Below are 18,917 nucleotides of genomic sequence, written 5' to 3'. Positions count from 1 at the left end.
AGAAAGCATTTGTGAAGGATTTGGCATTGTGGGATGTGGTATCCACTGGCACAGTGGGATTAAAGGATACCATCTCAGTCTTAAGAAGAGTGAAGTCTGCTTTTGAGAAGTTTTTCACTGTGGTCTTTTGTAATGGGGGTGGAGGTGGGATATGTATATCCAGGTGATTAGTTTGTGGTCAGATCTCACTAGTGAGGGGTATACTTCCGGTGTGGAGCATTTTGTCCCCATATTTGTGATGATCAGGTCTAGTATATTATCTCCCCTAGTGGGAGAGGTGACTAGTTGTTCCAGTGCATTTGAATTTATGAATTCCAGGAACCTTTGGGCTAGGGTATTAGGGCTAGACTAATGTACCCAATCTATGTTTGGGTAGTTGAAGTCTCCCAGTATGATGGTATTTTGTGATACATTCATATCCTCCAATGTCTTCAGGAAGGCTGAGTGGGGTTCTTGAGATTGGGAGGGTGGTCTGTAACATGCTACCAGTTGTATAGCAGTTTTGCCTATGGTTAGTTGCACCTGTATGGTCTCTGATGCTTCATGTGTGCTACTAACCTGGAGGTGTGGGTGTCCTTTATGAATATGGACACTCCCCCTCCCTTTGTATTTCGGCCCGGGTTTTAGGGCCGAAAAGCATGATACGAGGTATAGCCTGGTAGCGCTGGGGTGCTCTCAGGAGTCTTGAACCAGGTTTCAGTTACTGCACAGACGTCGATGTTCTCCATGCTGAGGAGTGCATCAAGTGCCTGCATCTTGAGATTTAGACTTCTGGCGTTGAGCAGCATTATCCTTAGTTGTTTTCCATTTTTGTTTTCTAAGGAGGTGGGTTTGTCTTTTGAGCCTTGCCTAAAAAAAGGCACTATGGGGGTGGCAAGAGCCTTAGCCAATATCCAGAAGCCCAGTGGTGACAGGTGTAAGCCATCCCTTGTGAAGCAGCGTGGCTTGTCCAACATATCATCCCAGGCAGACAGACATTGGATCCCCTTAGAATGACACCAGTACTTGAGCCAATTGTTAAAGCTGATCATCTTGTCTTTGTATTGTGGTATCATTCTTGGTGAGGGCAAGATGCTGCTCAGGGTCAGGTCATACCAGCCTGGGCTACATAATCGGAGAGCTCCTCTATGTCTCTTTTTATGTAGTCCAGGGAGGTACGTCTCAGGTCATTCACACCAGCATGGACAATGACGGAGTCATATTTGTACTTGCTTTGGAGTGACCTGAGTGCATGTGTTATGTGGCGGATCCTAGCTCCCGATAGACAGCTCACAGTCACCTTCTCCTTGTTCAGCCTGGTCAGTGGGACATCAGTGTGTCTGACTATGGAGTCACCTATTACTAGTGTATCAGGCAAGGTGTTTGGCCTTAAGGGCTGCGATTGGTTAACACAATGATTTATTGAAGTATGTGTTGCATGTGTTTTGTTTTGAGGTGGTGGATTTTTGGATGTCTGCTTTGGGAGCCTCTGTTGTTTTGGTAAGTTTTTATTAGAGCCTCCGAGTATGTCTTTGTGTTTTTATGTGTTTGGTTTGCAGTTGTGGTAGGTCTATGTGGGACTGGGATTGTTGTGTGTGTGGTTGCCATCTCCTCCTGTCTGGTCATGCCAGTCCTGAGTTGAGAGAGTTCAGCCTCCAGTTTGGCTATATAGTTGTATCTCTCACATGTATTTGTGTTTGTTGGGAGGAGGAGAGGGTTGTCTGTGTACATGAGACAATTGTAGCATTGTCTCAAGATGCCCAGATTGACCAGCTGAACTGGAGACAACGCCAGTAATCTACCACTCGACATGCTAGAACAGTATAAGGGAGTGGTATACCTTTAAGAGAAGTTGGTATTCACAGGGGTGGTAAGTAGATGTAGTGCTTTACTTAGTACGAGAGTGCTTACTTAGTAGAGAAGTATTGAGAACAAGTGCTAGGCTTATAATACAGTGAGTAGTCTGGTTATACTAAGAGTAGAGCTTCCTTAAGGGAAAATTTGAAGAACAGACTTGGCGGAGCCAGAAAAAGTTTAACCTTGTTTAACCGGCGCTGCGCTATACGCACAACCGCGCAAAGCCGTGCAAACGCGGATTTTAAACAGTGAACTACAAAAGAGCTGGAAATGGTCCCAAACAACCAATTACTACAGCTTCTTGTGCTGAGGTCACTTCCCCCAAGGACAGGTAGGCTGCTCAAGGCTCCCCACTCCCACTGGTGAGCAAAGAAACTTCCTTCTATCCAAGTAAGGTAATGGACAACACAGGAACTACACCACAGCCCAGAATACAGCAATGCCTGTAAACTGGTCTAAACTAGTCGAGGAAGGCGGGAAAACAAGGATTATTTTTTTGTTTTTTTGGTAGAAACACACAGAAAATGCAGAAACAGTGATAAATTAGTTACACAGGCTAGCACACTTTAGTGATATAAACTGTGAGCTTTGATAGATTTTATATTCCGCTTAGTAATAGCCTTGCATTCCTTAAATTCATTAAATATCTAAATATATATATATTTATCTAAATATATATATATATATATATATATATATATAGAGAGAGAGAGAGAGAGATAGCTAAATAGATATGTTTTTGTAGTTGGGTTCTGAAGAATTTCCCCTAGCTTGTGTTTGCAGTGGAATTTAATTTTCCATAATAACTTCAGTGTTCAGAGGTATTTCACATGTCACTAGTACAAGTGCTGGAAGTGTAAATGAATTAAACTAAAGACCTGCAGATTTGATGCAATAGCCCTAAATTATTAGATAGTCTGCACACTGCTAAGGGGTGGGAAATATGGTCCACTGAATCAGAGACCTTTGAGAGGTCAGATGAGAGATCAGAGAAAACTGTTCATTGAAGTTGTTCACCTTCTATGGCAAGGTGCAAATTATTTGAGAGGGCTTAAAGTGCAATGTTGCTACTACATCCACCTACAATTTGTTGGGGTTAGCTAGACAATAAGATCATAACATTCACTGTGAGCCCTTAATTGCATGGCTACTGCTTTTCCCATTATTAGCTAAAGGTAAGAGGTGACCAAATGGCCTGTAAGATTTTTGTTGGTCAGGTGAACAAGCTGCATTGTGGGTGGGGAATGATGTAGGAAATTTTCCACAATTCAGGGATCATGCTTAGAAAGAGAAAAGAGTGAATACTGTTTTAGTGCAATGGCAGTAAAGGTGTTTCAAGCATACAGGGAGCTGGACTATATTACCTCTGAGTCAATGTGACAATTGCTTGGAATTGGTTTACTGTGGACCATGATACTTCCAATAAGTGGAAGTATGTTGTAACATGAGAAGCAGTTTGTGCAGTGGGTTCAGCTGTGTGAGAGAACTGAAGGCTCCAATCAAAAACCCAGCAGTAGAAAACAGGAAATCCAGTGAAGAAACTCAGTCACCCGACTCTTCAGCAGTAAATACGAATTTTATTGCACATAAAACAAGAAATAAGGATTTAGCGCTTTCGTCTCCACCCTGGAGACCTCTTCAGAATCAATTTAAACAAACACACTCCACAAATTTATACACGTGTCAATATGCTAAAATAGGTCGTTATTCAATTAAAAATAAATGAAAAACTTAACAAGCACTAAAGGTTCAAAAATTAAGGCAACACCAACATAAGTAATAAAAAAATTCATCATTCATTTAAAACATCACTTGTTTTATACCATTATTCATTATTAATTATTTATTATTATATTTTTATATATTTATTATACATTTATTGTATGGTATACACAGTTATGGTATGGCATTTATATGTAACTCAATTATATACACATATTTCTTAGTAACTTTTTAACTTTTAACATTTTTTACTTACATATATATATATATATATATATATATATATATATATATATATATATACTTTCCATACTACAATTTTTAGCAAGACACAAAAGCAACCTTGTAGTCATAAGTGTTTTTTTATTACACATACATTTTTTAATTTTCATTCTTTTTCATTCCTGACATATACGTGTACTTTTGAATTTGCATTCAAGCTTTAAAACCTGATATATTTGATGAATTTTATTACTTATGTTGGTGTTGCCTTAATTTTTGAACCTTTAGTGCTTGTTAAGTTTTTCATTTATTTTTAATTGAATAACGACCTATTTTAGCATATTGACACGTGTATAAATTTGTGGAGTGTGTTTGTTTGAATTGATTCTGAAGAGGTCTCCAGGGTGGAGACGAAAGCGCTCAATCCTTATTTCTTGTTTTATGTGCAATAAAATTCGTATTTACTGCTGAAGAGTCGGGTGCCTGAGTTTCTTCACTGGATTTCCTGTTTTCTACTGCTGGGTTTTTGATTGGAGTGGTTTTCCTACACTTTTTTGGTTCTAGAAAACTGAAGGCTGTTACTGAAACTAACTTTAAAATATTATGCAGGTTTTAGGTAAGCTCTGTGTTTTATTAACTGATGAGTCATTCACCTTGAGAAAGACATCTGAGAATGTTTGGATCTTCAAATCAGACTGTTTATCTCTGTCCAGTAGCCTTTTGGCCAGTCAAGCAGGGACCCTTGTCATTGTTTTAGAAGCTATGCTTTAGAAAGCTATTTATTTTACACTGACTGAATTCGACAATATTGTTCATAGTCATTTTGCAATTTAATGCTTTTATGCTTCTATCAGATTGTCAAAAAAACTTGATCATGCTTCATTGACCCAGAATGCAAATATACCATTGACTCTTCTGTTTCAGAATGTAATAAGCAGACGTCAGTGGTAACTGGATATTCAGAAGTAAGGCCAAGTTGTTGTACTTCTGGGATGCTACACATGGCCACTCAGTGTCTGTTAAGTCTCTCCAGAGCTGGGAGTAAATATGAAGTTGGAAAGCTCTGTATGAAATTGTATTGTCTTTCCAGTGTTTGTTTATTGCATTTGTTTACTGGGAATGTCCACTAGGCCGAGAATGAGCCCATTTTTAATGGAGGCTCGGAGGAAAGCTCCACATTAATTACATATAACAGCAGTGTTGCACACAATACAGGGGAGAAAAGCTTCACATTACTTACATACATACACAGAAATGTTATGCACAATACAGGGGAGAAAAGCTCCACATTACTTACATGTACTGAAGTGTTGCACACAATACAAAGTATATTGAGCAGTAGAAGTAGATTGTAGTAAAAGTAATAACAACAATGAAGAATAGTTTGTAAACATGGTATGAAATAGAATACATTCAATTAACATGTAAGTGAAAATGTATGGGTAGAGTTTTAAGCAGTGAGAAGAATTAGCTTCAGAGTAGGAATAGGAGGAGACAGATGGGCAGAAGTAGGGAATGATCAAGCTAAAAGTGACAGCAGAGGGAGTTAGTATGGTAGAGAGAAGGAGAGGAAATGCCAGTAATTTAAGTGAGAAGAGAGAGGTTCCAGTGAGGGAGATCAGGTTTTGAGGTTATTTGTTAGGGTACAGGTGCATAGCCAGTGAGAGAAGAGATGAAGTCTGATGGATTTTTTAAACGAAGCAGGATTACTGATAGTCCTGATTGAAGGAGGGAGATTATTCCATAGCTTAGAGACAGTGAAAGAATACAACATTTGGCCAGCTGAGAGCTTAGGTTTCTTAACAGTCAGTAATGTTTTATTTTCAGACCTCAGCTGTCGATTAGGTTGGTACATGGTCAGAATGGAGGAGAGGGATGCCCAGGATGTTGGGTGGTAGATAACTTTATGGGCAGTAGTTAATTCCAGGTAAGTGAGATAGTGAGGAGATTCGAGCCAATTTAGTTGCTGCAGAGAGGAACAGTGGTGGGAAGAGAATTTTGCATTTGTAACAAATTTGGCAACTTTGTTGTAGCATCAGTCAAGTTTTGTTTTCAGGGAAGATTGGTGAGGGTGGGGTCTCCATATAAAAGAGTTGGAAGTAGGAAAGATGAGGCAAGGGCCTTTTAAGCAGCCAGGCTAAGAAAATAGTTGTGTCTATAAAGGGCTCCTAGCTTTTGATGTTTTTTTTTTGATATTACTGTAGATGTGAAGGACAAAAGTCAATTTATCATCAGTGATAACACCAAGCAATTTAGTACTAGGGACAACTTCAATAATAGTGTTGTTTTGGGAATGAACAGAGAATACTGAATTGTCAATAGGGCTGGATTTTGTGGGGGTAAATATTAAGAGCTTTGTTTTATTGGGGTTGAGGGCGATGTTGTTCTGAGACATCCAAGTTTCAGTTGAAATAAATGCTTCTTGGGTAAGATGCTGTAGTGCAGTGACAGATTTAGAAGAGCATATAATTGAAGAGTCATCTGCATATTGGATAACAGTACTGTGGGTAAGAGTGGTGTGAAAGTTATTGACAAATATGGTGAATAAAATGGGACCCAGTATTGAACCCTGGGGTACCCCTGTATTTGTATTGATGAAAGGGGAAGAATACTGCTCCCCTAATGTGGATTACTGCCTTTTGCTGAGATAGTTAGCAAACCAGTGTATGGTAGGGGGAGATATTCCAAGGTCAGAGAGTTTAGTAAGCCAAAGGGAGTGAAAAACTGTGTCGAGTGCCTTGGATAGATCAAGAAAGAGTGCCGAGACTAAGGAGCCAGCATCTCAAGCTCTGTTAACTGTATCCAAGAAGGAAATGAGGGGATTGTTAGTGCTATGTCTGGACCTAAAGCAATGTTGAGTGGGGGAAAGGAGTTGGTGTTTTATCAGGTGACTAAGGAGCTGAGTGTAAATACACTTCTCTAGTATTTTTGAGATGGGGAAAGAATGGCGATAGGCTGGAAGTTTGAGATGTCGGAGTTGTTGCCGCCATTATGAAGTGGGAGAACAAATGCTTTTTTCCAGATATCAGGTATGCATGATTCCTGAATGGACCTATTTAGGAGGATGCTGATGGGGTATGCTATGGCAGAGGCTGATAGTTGTAGGTAGGTTGTCTGGGGCATTAGTACATGATTTTAGTTTATGAAGAAGTTTTTGAACATTGGAGGTGGCTATGGGTGAGAGTGAGAAAGTAGGTAGAGGATTTGAAGGGAGATTTACTAATGGTGGTACCAGTGGATCTATATTGATGGGTGGGAAGGTGGTAGTATGCTTAACGATGGTTTCAATAAAATATGTGTTAAAGAGTGAGGCTAGCTGAGAGGATGTTTTTCTGGGTTTGGGCATGGATTATTGTTAGATCCTAGATGGAGAAAAGAGATGAGTACTCCCCAAAATTTCATGGGGTTTTGTTTATGTTGGTCTTGGAGGGTTTGGAAGTATTCTTTTTTGTTTTTGATAACTAAGAATTTTGCCTTATTACAAAGATATTTGGCAGACTAAGGAGGTGTGACAATGCGGTGTGACAATGCAGTGGTCTCCATATAAGAGAGAAATAACCACAGTTGTTTGGTGCTGGCATCAAACTTGTTTAGGGTGGACAAGTATTTGCAGTTTTCTGGGTTAGGGCTAGCTGGTTCCAGGACTAGTTGAGTGAAGCCATTTTCATGTGCAGTAACATAAGGGAAGAAGATATGTTAAACTTTCTATTGTAAGTTAAAGTCATCCTGACTTTAACCATGGCCCTATGGCATAAAGGGTTGAAGCACCTGACTGCAAATAAGATAACCCATTTTCAATTAATAGCAAGGGTGCCAGAAGGGCTGGGCTGGAAAGATAAGAAGTATCTGGCTTACATCTGTTGTCCCATCTTGGCGTGGGACGTGTGCATCTCTGGCTTGCCACTTGGGTGACTCCTAGTAAAGCCCTGCCTGTTGTACCTACAGATATAAGCTTGCCAATGGTGTGCACAAATTCCAAGCAGACAACACTGTGTAGGACTCAGGAGGGCCACTGAGGGTATGGCTCAACAGGAGACCTGATGCTGCCACACTCCCTACTACCTAACTCTTGCCAAGGGGAGGGGATGTGCTGATTGGACTGCCCTGGCAGGAATGAATGGGCTGTAGGACACTCATATAGCCTGGGGATGTCTGACCCTTGCCCCCAGCAGAGCAAATGAGTTTTGTCAGTGAAGGTAGAGAAGCCACTAGTAGATTCTGCATACATAAAGGATCTGTGGAGGGAAAAAGGATTGAGATTATCCTGCCCTTAGCTACAAAATGCTCATAATTGGTGATTGCAACTGTAAAGACACTAATACAACTTTATCTTTGTGTGTATGTGTGTGGGGGTGGGGTGGGGCGTAGTCCTAAGATCAGTAACAAAAAAAATTGAATTCATGAGAAATAATGTGATTATTTTTAATGTAATGACAACTCTGGGAAGAAGTATATAATTTTATATTCAACTTACTGATGAGAATTTTAACACTTATCTCACAATGGAATCAAAGTATAAAGTAAAATGTCAGGCTATGCTACAAAAGGTTTGTGAACTAAAGTCTGTAGTGCTTTTCTGCAAAGGACTATAACTCAGTCCTTATTTCAGATTTCATTATAAAACTCACAGGTAATAACAGGGTGTTTAGCTATAAAAACACGCCAGACTCCTATTTTAACAAGGGGAGGTAGTACAGTATACCTCTTACTTTGACACCACAACTTTAACCCTTGAAAATATGGCATTATAACCACAGCACATTACAACTGAAAACAAATATATATTTTTGCTTGAGAAATGCATACTGTTTTTTACTTCTGTCTAATGCAAACTCCCCATGTAATGCTCTAGGCCATTGCTGTTTTCTGCATTTGAATATAACATTGCAAATAGAAATTAGGTATAATGCAAAATGTCAGACTGAGGCAGTGAATGCCTCTCAACATACTGATACAGAGTCTCTCTGATATGGTCCATATCTGACACCCCCTGTTTGAGATTTCTTTATGAAACTTTCAGGTAGCAAAAACAGAGTAATCAGCCATAAAACGTATATAAAATTCCTGTACCTCCCTCAAAAGTTTTAATACAGTCCTGTGGTGAATTTAACCCCACTATATTAGCCACTTAAATGTTTGGCATGTTAACCATGACATGATGCAGAAAAAAATTTAGTTCTGATGCAATGACAATTCGGTAAAAAAGTGTTCTAGGCCATTACTGTACACAGCATATTGTGCAGGAGTTCAGCACGGCACCCACAATGTTAGTCAAGTATAATCTTAAATGTCAGACTTGCAGCAATAAATGCATATGAACTAAAACTAATGTGGTTGGTATTTGAACAGCTATATTTCTTATTCTCTTTTAAGAGTCCATTACAAAACTTTAAGGTAGTAACATCTGGTTGTTCAAATAACATGCTTAAGACTGTAATTCTAATTTCAATGATTCCACTGCTACACATTTCTGAATATGATCCCACAGCTTTAGACAGTGACTCTTACCTACTATATGTTACAAATTAAGGTATCATTCAGAATTGGGTCTGATGAAATGCAAGTAAAGGGGAAATATAACTACTCTGAATTTAGAGGAGATACCTTTGGAAATTAGATGAGCCAGATGGAAGGCTTTCCAAACTATTGCATAGACCCAGTGATCAAATGATCAGTAATTATCAACAAATATACCTAGATCCCTTACACATATCTGAATGGAGGAATGTGTCACCTATATGATATGTGAAGTGTTTTGTTTACCAAATGAAGTATACTACATTTTTTCACATTAATTTGAAACTGTTGTCTTTGCACTAATTGTTAACATGGTCTAACCCATCTAATAACAATTGTGAGTCAGCAGAAGATTGAATAACAATGTTGCTTAACTGCTGTCTACTGCTTTAGTGACTTTTTCAAATGCATTAATTAGGTTAAAGGGTTCGGACCTACCAAGGACAAATATGATGAGAGTCCAAGATTAAGAGATTTTCACTGCACAGATTAAGGAGATGCGAGATAACACAGTCCATAGTTTATTATATGAGGCTAGTGTATGAGGCTAATGAGACTAATGGGCCTATAGTTGCTAGGGTCCATGGCTGGCCCACTCTTGTGTAATGGCACTTCAGTGGCTGTTTTCTAGGCTTCAAGAATGCAACCAGTGGTGAGGCATATGTCATATTTTGCACTGATAATCATGCAGCCTTCTATATTATCAGAGCCCATGGATGGGTTCTCAGCTTTTGTGTGGGCTGAGCGGAACTGTTCTATATTAATTAAAGATGTTGGCTAAGACTGTGGAATCTATGGAACAGTTATAACTGTGGACAGAGTAAACTTTGCACTCAATTTTCAGATAGGATATTAACTATTTCCTTTCTGCCAGATGGGGTATACACACTTAGCACCAAACATTGCTGGGTATTAGGTCTTAACGTCCTCATATAATTAAGGAAAAACTTTTACTTATTTTTTGATTTAGTTGTTATTTTAAGTTAATACTCAGCTCTGAGCTTCCTAGTGGTTCCCTTTAGCTCTTTACTATTTTGCTTATTTTTGCAGCTTGAAAGAATCCTCTCCCAAGCATTTACCAATTTCTTTACCTTGTTATATAATTTATTTAGTGGGTTATTCCACTGTAGGGCATTATTTTGAAATGTATCATATTTGGTGCAGATAGCAACTGCCATATTACATATATTTAAGTGGGAGTAAATCATCAGAAGAGAATTAAAGCAGAATTAATATAGGTCATCAAGTAAATGGTAAAGGTTTACCTTTGAGATGCCTCTAAATACGGAGGTATTTGCAAGGGGAGTGCCACCACTTTTAAAGAAAAAGGTCAACAAGTCACTGATTTATGGCATGCTCTATCAAAGGAAGATGATACATATGGAAGTATGCAAGAAGTGCCCATATTTGTGAGGCCTAGATCAAGGGTATTGAGGCCCCTATTAGTATAATTTCAAGGAATTATTGGGAATGTATACCATTGACAGGGTAGGTCAACCAGTTTACTGGTGGATAGTTGAATTCTCCCAGTAGTAACTTTTGAGTTTTAAGGGGATTTCAGCAAAGGTCTTAAGATGCTATCATGTTCAGAAGCACACACAGATGGTGCTCTATACTTAACTATGAAGTGGTAGTTAGTCTTGTTTATGGTGATTTGGACATCAAATTTGATGTTGTCATTAGGTGGTGATATCTTTAACAAATAATGAAACTCCTCCAGAATGCCCCGTAGGTCTGAGGATGTGATATGCATTTAACCCAGGAATAGACTGAGTACATTTATTGCTCTGAAACCATGTCTCAGTAAGTGCACACACTATGAATGTGTTCAAGTACCAGGACAGCCTCAAGGTTAACATTTTTTTAAGACTCTTGCCTGATGCATTGTCTGTTTGTAAAAGGTCATATTTCAGTATACATCTGAGTTTTCATTATGAAATGTGCATATGGTAAGAAGAAACTGATCAGCTACAAATAAACAAAAACAAACAAAAAAAGACATCTGTTTCCAATTCTGCCTTTTGCTAGTTCACCCTATGTTTGACGTACTGCACTAATTTCTCAAATATCTGGCGTGTTAACTATATATCTATATCTATATATATATATATATATATATATATATATATATATATATATGTATATACTTCTGGAAATAAATGAATAAACAGAGAATTTTTAGTTCTGATACAGTGACTGCTCAGTCCAGAAGTGTTCTAAGGCATTTTTTCACTCTACACACTAAGTAGAAGTTCAGCATGGCAACTAAGTGCAATGCAAAATTTCAGGCTGTTGTGGTAAAGACATATGCTCAGAACCTACAGTGCCTACCATTAAAAAGCTGCAGTGCAGCCCCCTTTCAAAATTTCTTATGAAATATAAGTTAGTAACAATGGCACGATCATCTACAAAGTGCATCTGAGACTATTATTCTATCCTTTCATTGCAGCTCTGTGTTACATTAGAGACAATCACTTTAACCAAAAGTAGGTTCAACTTAAAATATTTTTAATGGTGAAGTGTTTAGGATTTTTACTGCTGACATAATAAGAAATTAAATATACATTATTCTGGACATTAGTTTGTCCATCTTTTTGGCCAGAAATCAAATAGCCCCCTAGGGGGAAACAAAGTATATTGCCAGACTGACAACAACACCCCCCTGAAGATTTAATTGCTATATATATATATATATATATATATATATATATAAGATATTATATTAGTTTTCCAAAGGCAGTTTACTATAAAAATCATGGATTTCTAATAATTCACTTAGGAGGTACAAAACACATTCAATAATACTTATCCATCCCCAAAGATGTCATTGCATCTTCATCCTGGTTTACATAGTAGCATGTGAACTATACGTCTTCCTCTTCCCCTTATATGCAGTAACAGAAATATTACACTGGCTGGTGAAATAAAATTTTATTTCTGCTCTAATTAGGGCTTATTGCATATACACTTTGGACATTAGTTTCACATGGCCTTGTGAGCAAAGGTCAGATAAGCCCAAAGTGAAACTGGTATAATGACAGACTGCAACAACTAAGTCAGTTCCCTTAAGAAAGTTTGCAATAAAAAAATCAGAAATTTCTAATAAGACACATGAGTGCAAAACACAGACATATCATCTCAATGGAATGTGCCTCTTCTGAGAAGGCACACCACTTTTGAGTGTGAGGTTATCACATAAATATAACGGCAGTGCTATGCTGACAGCAGTGATTTATTTCAACCATTTGCTTTTGGACACATATACATGCACACGCTCATCCCCCAATCTAGCTATGTCAGTAATTACATGCATCATGTAATTGTCTTCTGCTTTTGCACACAGTCTAGGTCCCAAAAGTAAGATAGGGGATTTATCTGCATATTTCTAATGTATGATTGTACAGAAAGTGAAAGGCATAGTGACCTCAGTAATGAATTTCAAATTGTTGTTCATCGACACATACCCTGCCCTTAGGTTTACCAGATCCTAAAATTGCCCTGTGTTTTCACACATACCCAGCTCCCACCCCCCCCCCCCCCACACACACACAAAAAAAAAGACTGACAGCTTCTGTGATTTCCTTTCATGTGGGATTGTCAGGAAAGTATAAAAAAAATTATCAAAGTAATGTGTTTCAAGATGTAACTCCCAGGCACTATATACTGTCCTCACTCCCTACCATGCCACAGCAATGATCATTTTCCTATGATCACCCTATCTATTCTTTGCTTTCATACACAAACTCTCCCCACCAAAAAGATAGCCACTTCTGGCAATCACCTGTGATGCATGATCACCAAATGTGGTTTATATTAACAACCATAGTAGTACATTTCAGTTTGCTGTTATAGGGAATCCTCCTTCCACATGGCGTTTAGTAATTATGAATGAAAATAAATAAATACATAAAACTGTTATTCTGAGGACAATGTCTGCTATTACAATTTGCCCCCACACACGTCTGTGCAAATGTGTGTGTGTGTGTGTGTCTGAGGGCAATGTTAGTATGTACACATCCTTCTACATATGTGCATAACTGCAGGTGTCCTGTATCTTCATTGCTCAAGTTTATTGAACTTGCCACTTTGTATTACATCTGATCTTCACCAGAATCCTGTCAGGTAGGGCATAAACTCTATGCTTAGTCCAAGAGAGGAGAGGCAATATGGCCTCTTGCTTTGCACTACTTTCTCTTTCTACCAATCTAGGTGGTCATCTAGCACAGTGGTCTCCAACCTTTTTTGCACCACGGACAGGTTTCATGTAAGACAGTTTTCCAGGGACTGGCCAATGTGTGTGCATAATAAGCAAGCAATAATGCCTGACAGAGTGTTTGTTAATGTGTAATTAAGGCCCACCCAAAGGTGTTGTGAGACCTGATGCCACAGGCAGAGCACCTCTACACCCCTGGAAGAGCATTAATTACACATTAACACATGCTCTGGAGGGCATTATTCTGCTTAGAGACTGGGTTTGCTGTAAAATTGTTGGGTTGTACTTATTTATTTTTGAAGTACTATATTATTTTTTACTGTATATATATATATATATATATATATATATATATATATATATGTATTTGATGTAAAATTGTTCCTCCGCCTAATGTTTCAAACTTGCTGTAATATATGTTAGTGGTGTTGGAGGAAGCATTTTACATCCAAAATATAAAACTTAAAAATATCCAGGCATTTACTTTATTTTTTAGTCCATTACTCCTAAAATGTTTGATCCATTGCCAGCAATTAGAGATTGAAGTTAGTAAATAATGGCATGCATTTGAGTTTCAGATTATTATTTTCTTCAGAAAATTCATGCTAACACAAATCCTTCTTTTTAAGCAAGTTTATAAGGGTAGTAATTAAAATATGTTCCTATTTTTGAGCCTTTGTTCACTCTTTATTTTAGAGTTTATCCAGATTTCTTCAAATGAAAGATCCAGAGGTATGGAAACCTCTTTACTGTCGCTCTCACTCATTATCTCACACATACCTCTGTTTCAGAAAATGCATGTTAACACAAATCCTAATAATCAAGCAAACTATGTTCTTATTTCGAGCCTTTGTCCCCCATTTATTTTAGGTTTATCCAGATATATTGAGCTAAGAGTCAACACAGCTTATCTTTCAACTGTCCACATTTTTGCAAAATGTCCAGATTGTTGGCTCATATGTTTGGTCCCATCCTCATAAAATGTGTAATTTTTAGGCAAATGACTGGGGATTGACGTCATTAAATGATTGCAGACATTCTAGTTTCAGACTTCATATGGTTCAGATAATATATGCTAATGGAAACCCTGCTGTTCAAACAACTTTCTAAGCTTGTAAAACCAATATTTAAAATCTGTCCTTATTTTTGGTCATTTGTCCCCTGTTATTTGTTGCTCTGTCCAGATTTCTTGTGCCGAGAGGTTGAGAAGTATGGTCAAGAGGTATACAGACCTCTTACTGATGCTGTTGCTGCCAGGAATCGCTCTCACTCTTCACTCTCTGTCTCTCTCTTACACACACACACACACAGACACACACAGACACACACACACACACACACACACACACACACACACACACACACACACACACACACACACACACACACACACGCATGCACACACACACACACACACACGCACACACGCACTCTTCTGCCTTCACACACATATATAAATTCTGCTTTCATACACACATTCAGTCACACAAGATTGCTGTCACTCTCTTGATCTCTCACAATCAGTCTCTCCTGCTTTCATGCATGCATTTACTCACACAAGATCGCTCTCACTCTCTTACCTCTCTCACACACAGTCTCCTCTGCTTCCATACACACATTCACTCACACACGCAGGCAGAAACATAAACACACTCATACATATACATACACACACATATACTTTTTTTGGACCAGTCAGGCACCCAACATAAAATATTTTTTATTCTTTCTCTGCTTCCCGGTATCAGTCCGCAGCCTGGTGGTTGTGGACTGCTGATCTACCATACAGTCAGTTCTTGAACCCAGGTGCCCAACATCACAGATAGAAGTCTTCTTGTGTACCACTAGGTTTGCAACATTTACTTAATTTTAGCCAAATTACATTTACCTGCCAGATCTTAACAAAAACTTTGTATATTGTGGCAGAGCGATAGAGCAAGCTGGCAAAAAATGTGTGTACAACAGAAGGACTTAAAGTAAACATTTAAAATTCAGTCAATATGCCACATAACAGATAATTCTAATAAAAATATATAAACAATTGTATGGAACTGAAATTATTTTAAGGATTCTAGAGCCTGTTGTGTGGCATGTGCCAGTCTTGCTGTTATGCTCCCTGCAGCATCCCAGACCTTTGGATAGTCTAAAACATTCCCTGCAGGATAGACTTTTGTGCTCTTGATAATGTTTGTCATGACACAACATGGATTCCCTCCTGCTAACACAGCTTTGTTAGATGCTTCTCAGTACCATGGGGTAGTTGATATGTGAGCATATGCAATGTATGGGATAACTGGAAACTTTTCAAATATGCTCTTACATGGTAACATTTGTTGATGTATTATTTATCTGTGATGACTGTCAGGCATGGACACATACATCAGTAGTGATTGGGTTAGAAACTGGAGTTAATACTGGTATCAGTGCAAACTCAAAGTATTACAGTTATGCAGAATGTGCAAACTCAAATTATTACAGTTATACAGAATAAATACAGAATTGTGTATAGACTGACATTATTGTTTTACTTGTACGTGCTGGTAAAATTAATGTACACAAAAAAGTGATCTATTATGCAGTGCATCTATGAATAGTGATTCGAAAATGTGTTAGCAGTATCTGCCTTGGAAACCCAGTAAGAAAAGAAGTAAAGGTTTTGTTGTAATATGTGCCTCTTTCTTCATATTTTGATATTTATTTCATTTAGCAGTCTCAAGGATGAATAGTAAACATGAAGCAAAAATGAGAAAAGCAAACATCAAAGTTGACTTCTCTATGACAGCAAACAAAAAATAAAGTAAGCACTTTCATTTCTACATGAAGACTTCATCAAATTAATTTAATGTAAAACAGCAGCAGCTTAAATAGTGAAAAGGTCATGTGGCAACCATCTTGTGACAATGATGTGATTAAAACAAAATAAAATAAAACCAAAATTGTAACCCATGCTTTAATGTCTCTTGTTCAGTAGTGCTTTACAGTTTACGTGATCATTCAACCCCTGAGGTGCTGATGTATTTAAAAGGAAGTACCGATTATATTCCCTGTGGCTGAATTCATTTATCAAATTTCCTTCCTTGTATCGAGATTCACAGCCAGTACATATAACAACAATTAAACATTATACTGGCAACTGAGTGTTTAAGCAAAGCATTTTTATCATCATTAACAGAGATGGGATTGTTATTATCATATAGCCACCTTTTTAAACTGTGCTTTGTCCTTCCTTCATAACATTTGTAAGTTTCTGAGTTCCCCAGACCTTTCTGTGTTTGAGGGAAGCCTTCCAGCTTATCAGTGGGAGTGGTAAGCACTAGGTAGCCTATCTACCACAAGATGAGTGATTTCTGGCTCTGGAATTGCAGTTTATCGGCCATTTGGGCAGTTTTTCTATCCCTTTCAACTTTCTGGTTTAAAAGCCAGTGTTTGCACAGGTTTGTGGTTGTTTAAGCTCTGCAGATCCTGTTTTGACATCCTGACAACTACAAGAACAACAGAAAGGAAAAATAGAGACTTTAAATGCCTCCATTTTGATTTTTTCTGACTATACTGCTTTCTGCACTTGATTTGTCGTTTTTTTTCATTTAACTGCATTTATTTTTACTGTATTTGCTTTAATATTGCTACACACTCAAGTGTGCTAGCTTGCAGTGCATTTAAAGTATTTTTATTACTGTTTTAACTGTTTTTGTTGCAATCAAAAAAAGTTCTAAGCTTGTTTCCTGTTATAAGAGTAGACCAGATACAGATTTGTTGTATCTAGGACAGTTCTGCAAGTTTCTGAGTTCCCCAGACCTTTCTTTGTTAGAGGTAAGCCTTCCAGCTTATCAGTGGGAGGGGTAAGCAGTAGGTAGCCTATCTACCACAAGAGGAGTGTTTTTTGGCTCTGAAATTGTAATTTATTGGCTGTTTGGGCAGTTTTTCCATTCCTTTCAACTTTCTGGTTTAAAGGCAGTAAACTATTACCGGTGCCAGAAAGTCTGCTCTTCAACTTTTCCCTTAGATCTTGCTAGTTCTCTTCTCTCTCGCACTTTAATTAGCTTATTCACCTAGCACTTCATCAAGCGTTTTGTAGCAATTATTGTAGCTATCAGCACTAGACGTCCTATAAGGAAACAGCTCCAGTACTTTGTAATGATGACCATCCATCCTGGCATGCCTAAAGGTCAGTTTTCTGTGCTTTCTCCTATTAACTTGGTGAACTTGGGCATTCTGAGGGAGTGTAGCAACTGCCTCATGTACATAGACAACCCTCTCCTCTTACCTCACAACACTTAGACTAGTGAGAGATGCACTTATATCTCCAAACTGGAAGCCATGCACTCTCCAGCCAAGACTGGAATATCTGGTCAAGAGGAGAAGGTCAACACCTGCACCACACCACATAGAACACATAGCCCTCCAGAGCACCCACAGCCCTCACATAAAAACACAAACCACTCACCCACCTTCACGGAGGCACTCAATAGAAATCTACCCAAACAGCAGAGACCTCCAAGGCAAAAATGCACTTGACCATCACAACACAGCACAAACCACAAGACACACACAGCTTAGCTACACAGTGTGCCCCTCAACCTAAGCCCCTAAGGCAAAACATCTTGCCCAATACAATAATCATAGGTGACTCAACAGTGAGGCACACTGATGTCCCACTCACTAGGTTGAATAAGGAGAAGGTAACAGTCAGCTGTCTATCAGGTGCCAGAATCCGACACACAACACATGCACTGAGGTCACTCCACAACAAGTACAAGTATGACTCTGTCATTGTCCATGTGGGTGTGAATGACCTGAGATGCACCTCCCTGGACTCCATGAAAAAAGACATGGTGGAGCTCTGGGATTATGGTGCCCAGGCAGGTATGACCCTAGCCTTGAGCAGCATCCTACCATCACCCAGAATGATACCGCAATACAAACAGAAAATGATTGACTTCAACAACTGGCTAAGTTTCTGGTGTCATTCTAAGGGGATCCAGTATCTGTCTGCTTGGGATGACATGATTAACAGACCTTGATGCTTTGCCAGAGATGGCCTGCATCTGTCATCCCTGGATTTCCGAGTACTGGCTAAGGCTCTTGCCACACCTATAGTGCCTTTTTAGGTGGTGTTCCAAAGACCAAATTACCACCATAACAGCTGTAAATAAATGCAATCTGTGGGTCATGCTGCTCAATGCTAGAAGTCAAAATCTCAAGATGCACTCACTCGAAGCACTCCTCAAAATGGAGAGCATTGACATTTGTGCTGTAATGGAGACCTGGTTTAAAGCAACAGAAAGCACCCCTGCATTACCAGGCTATAACTCATTCCACACCTTTCGGCCCCAGAACATGGACCAAAGCTCCAAAGGTGGTGGTGTCTCTATATTCATAAAGGATATGCACACCTCCAGGCTAGTAG

The 18,917-nt window shown here is 38.6% G+C and overlaps 1 protein-coding gene across 3 annotated transcripts in view; it reads left to right on the top strand.

Moving 5' to 3' along the window:
* Positions 1-16,254, top strand: part of LOC122796695 — a 634,527-nt gene extending 618,273 nt beyond the window's left edge. For all 3 annotated transcript variants that reach the window (XM_044065385.1, XM_044065384.1, XM_044065386.1), the window contains one exon: positions 16,218-16,254. The gene's annotated coding sequence lies outside the window, so the exon portion shown is untranslated. The remainder of the gene's footprint in view (positions 1-16,217) is intronic.
* Positions 16,255-18,917: the final 2,663 nt, after the last annotated feature.

This window comes from Protopterus annectens, chromosome 3.part0 (genome assembly GCF_019279795.1).
Source record: "Protopterus annectens isolate FY-2018-M chromosome 3.part0, PAN1.0, whole genome shotgun sequence".
NCBI lineage: Eukaryota > Metazoa > Chordata > Ceratodontiformes > Protopteridae > Protopterus > Protopterus annectens.
The sequence above is the reverse complement of the archived record's forward strand: the minus strand, read 5'-3'. Positions and strand labels throughout refer to the sequence as shown.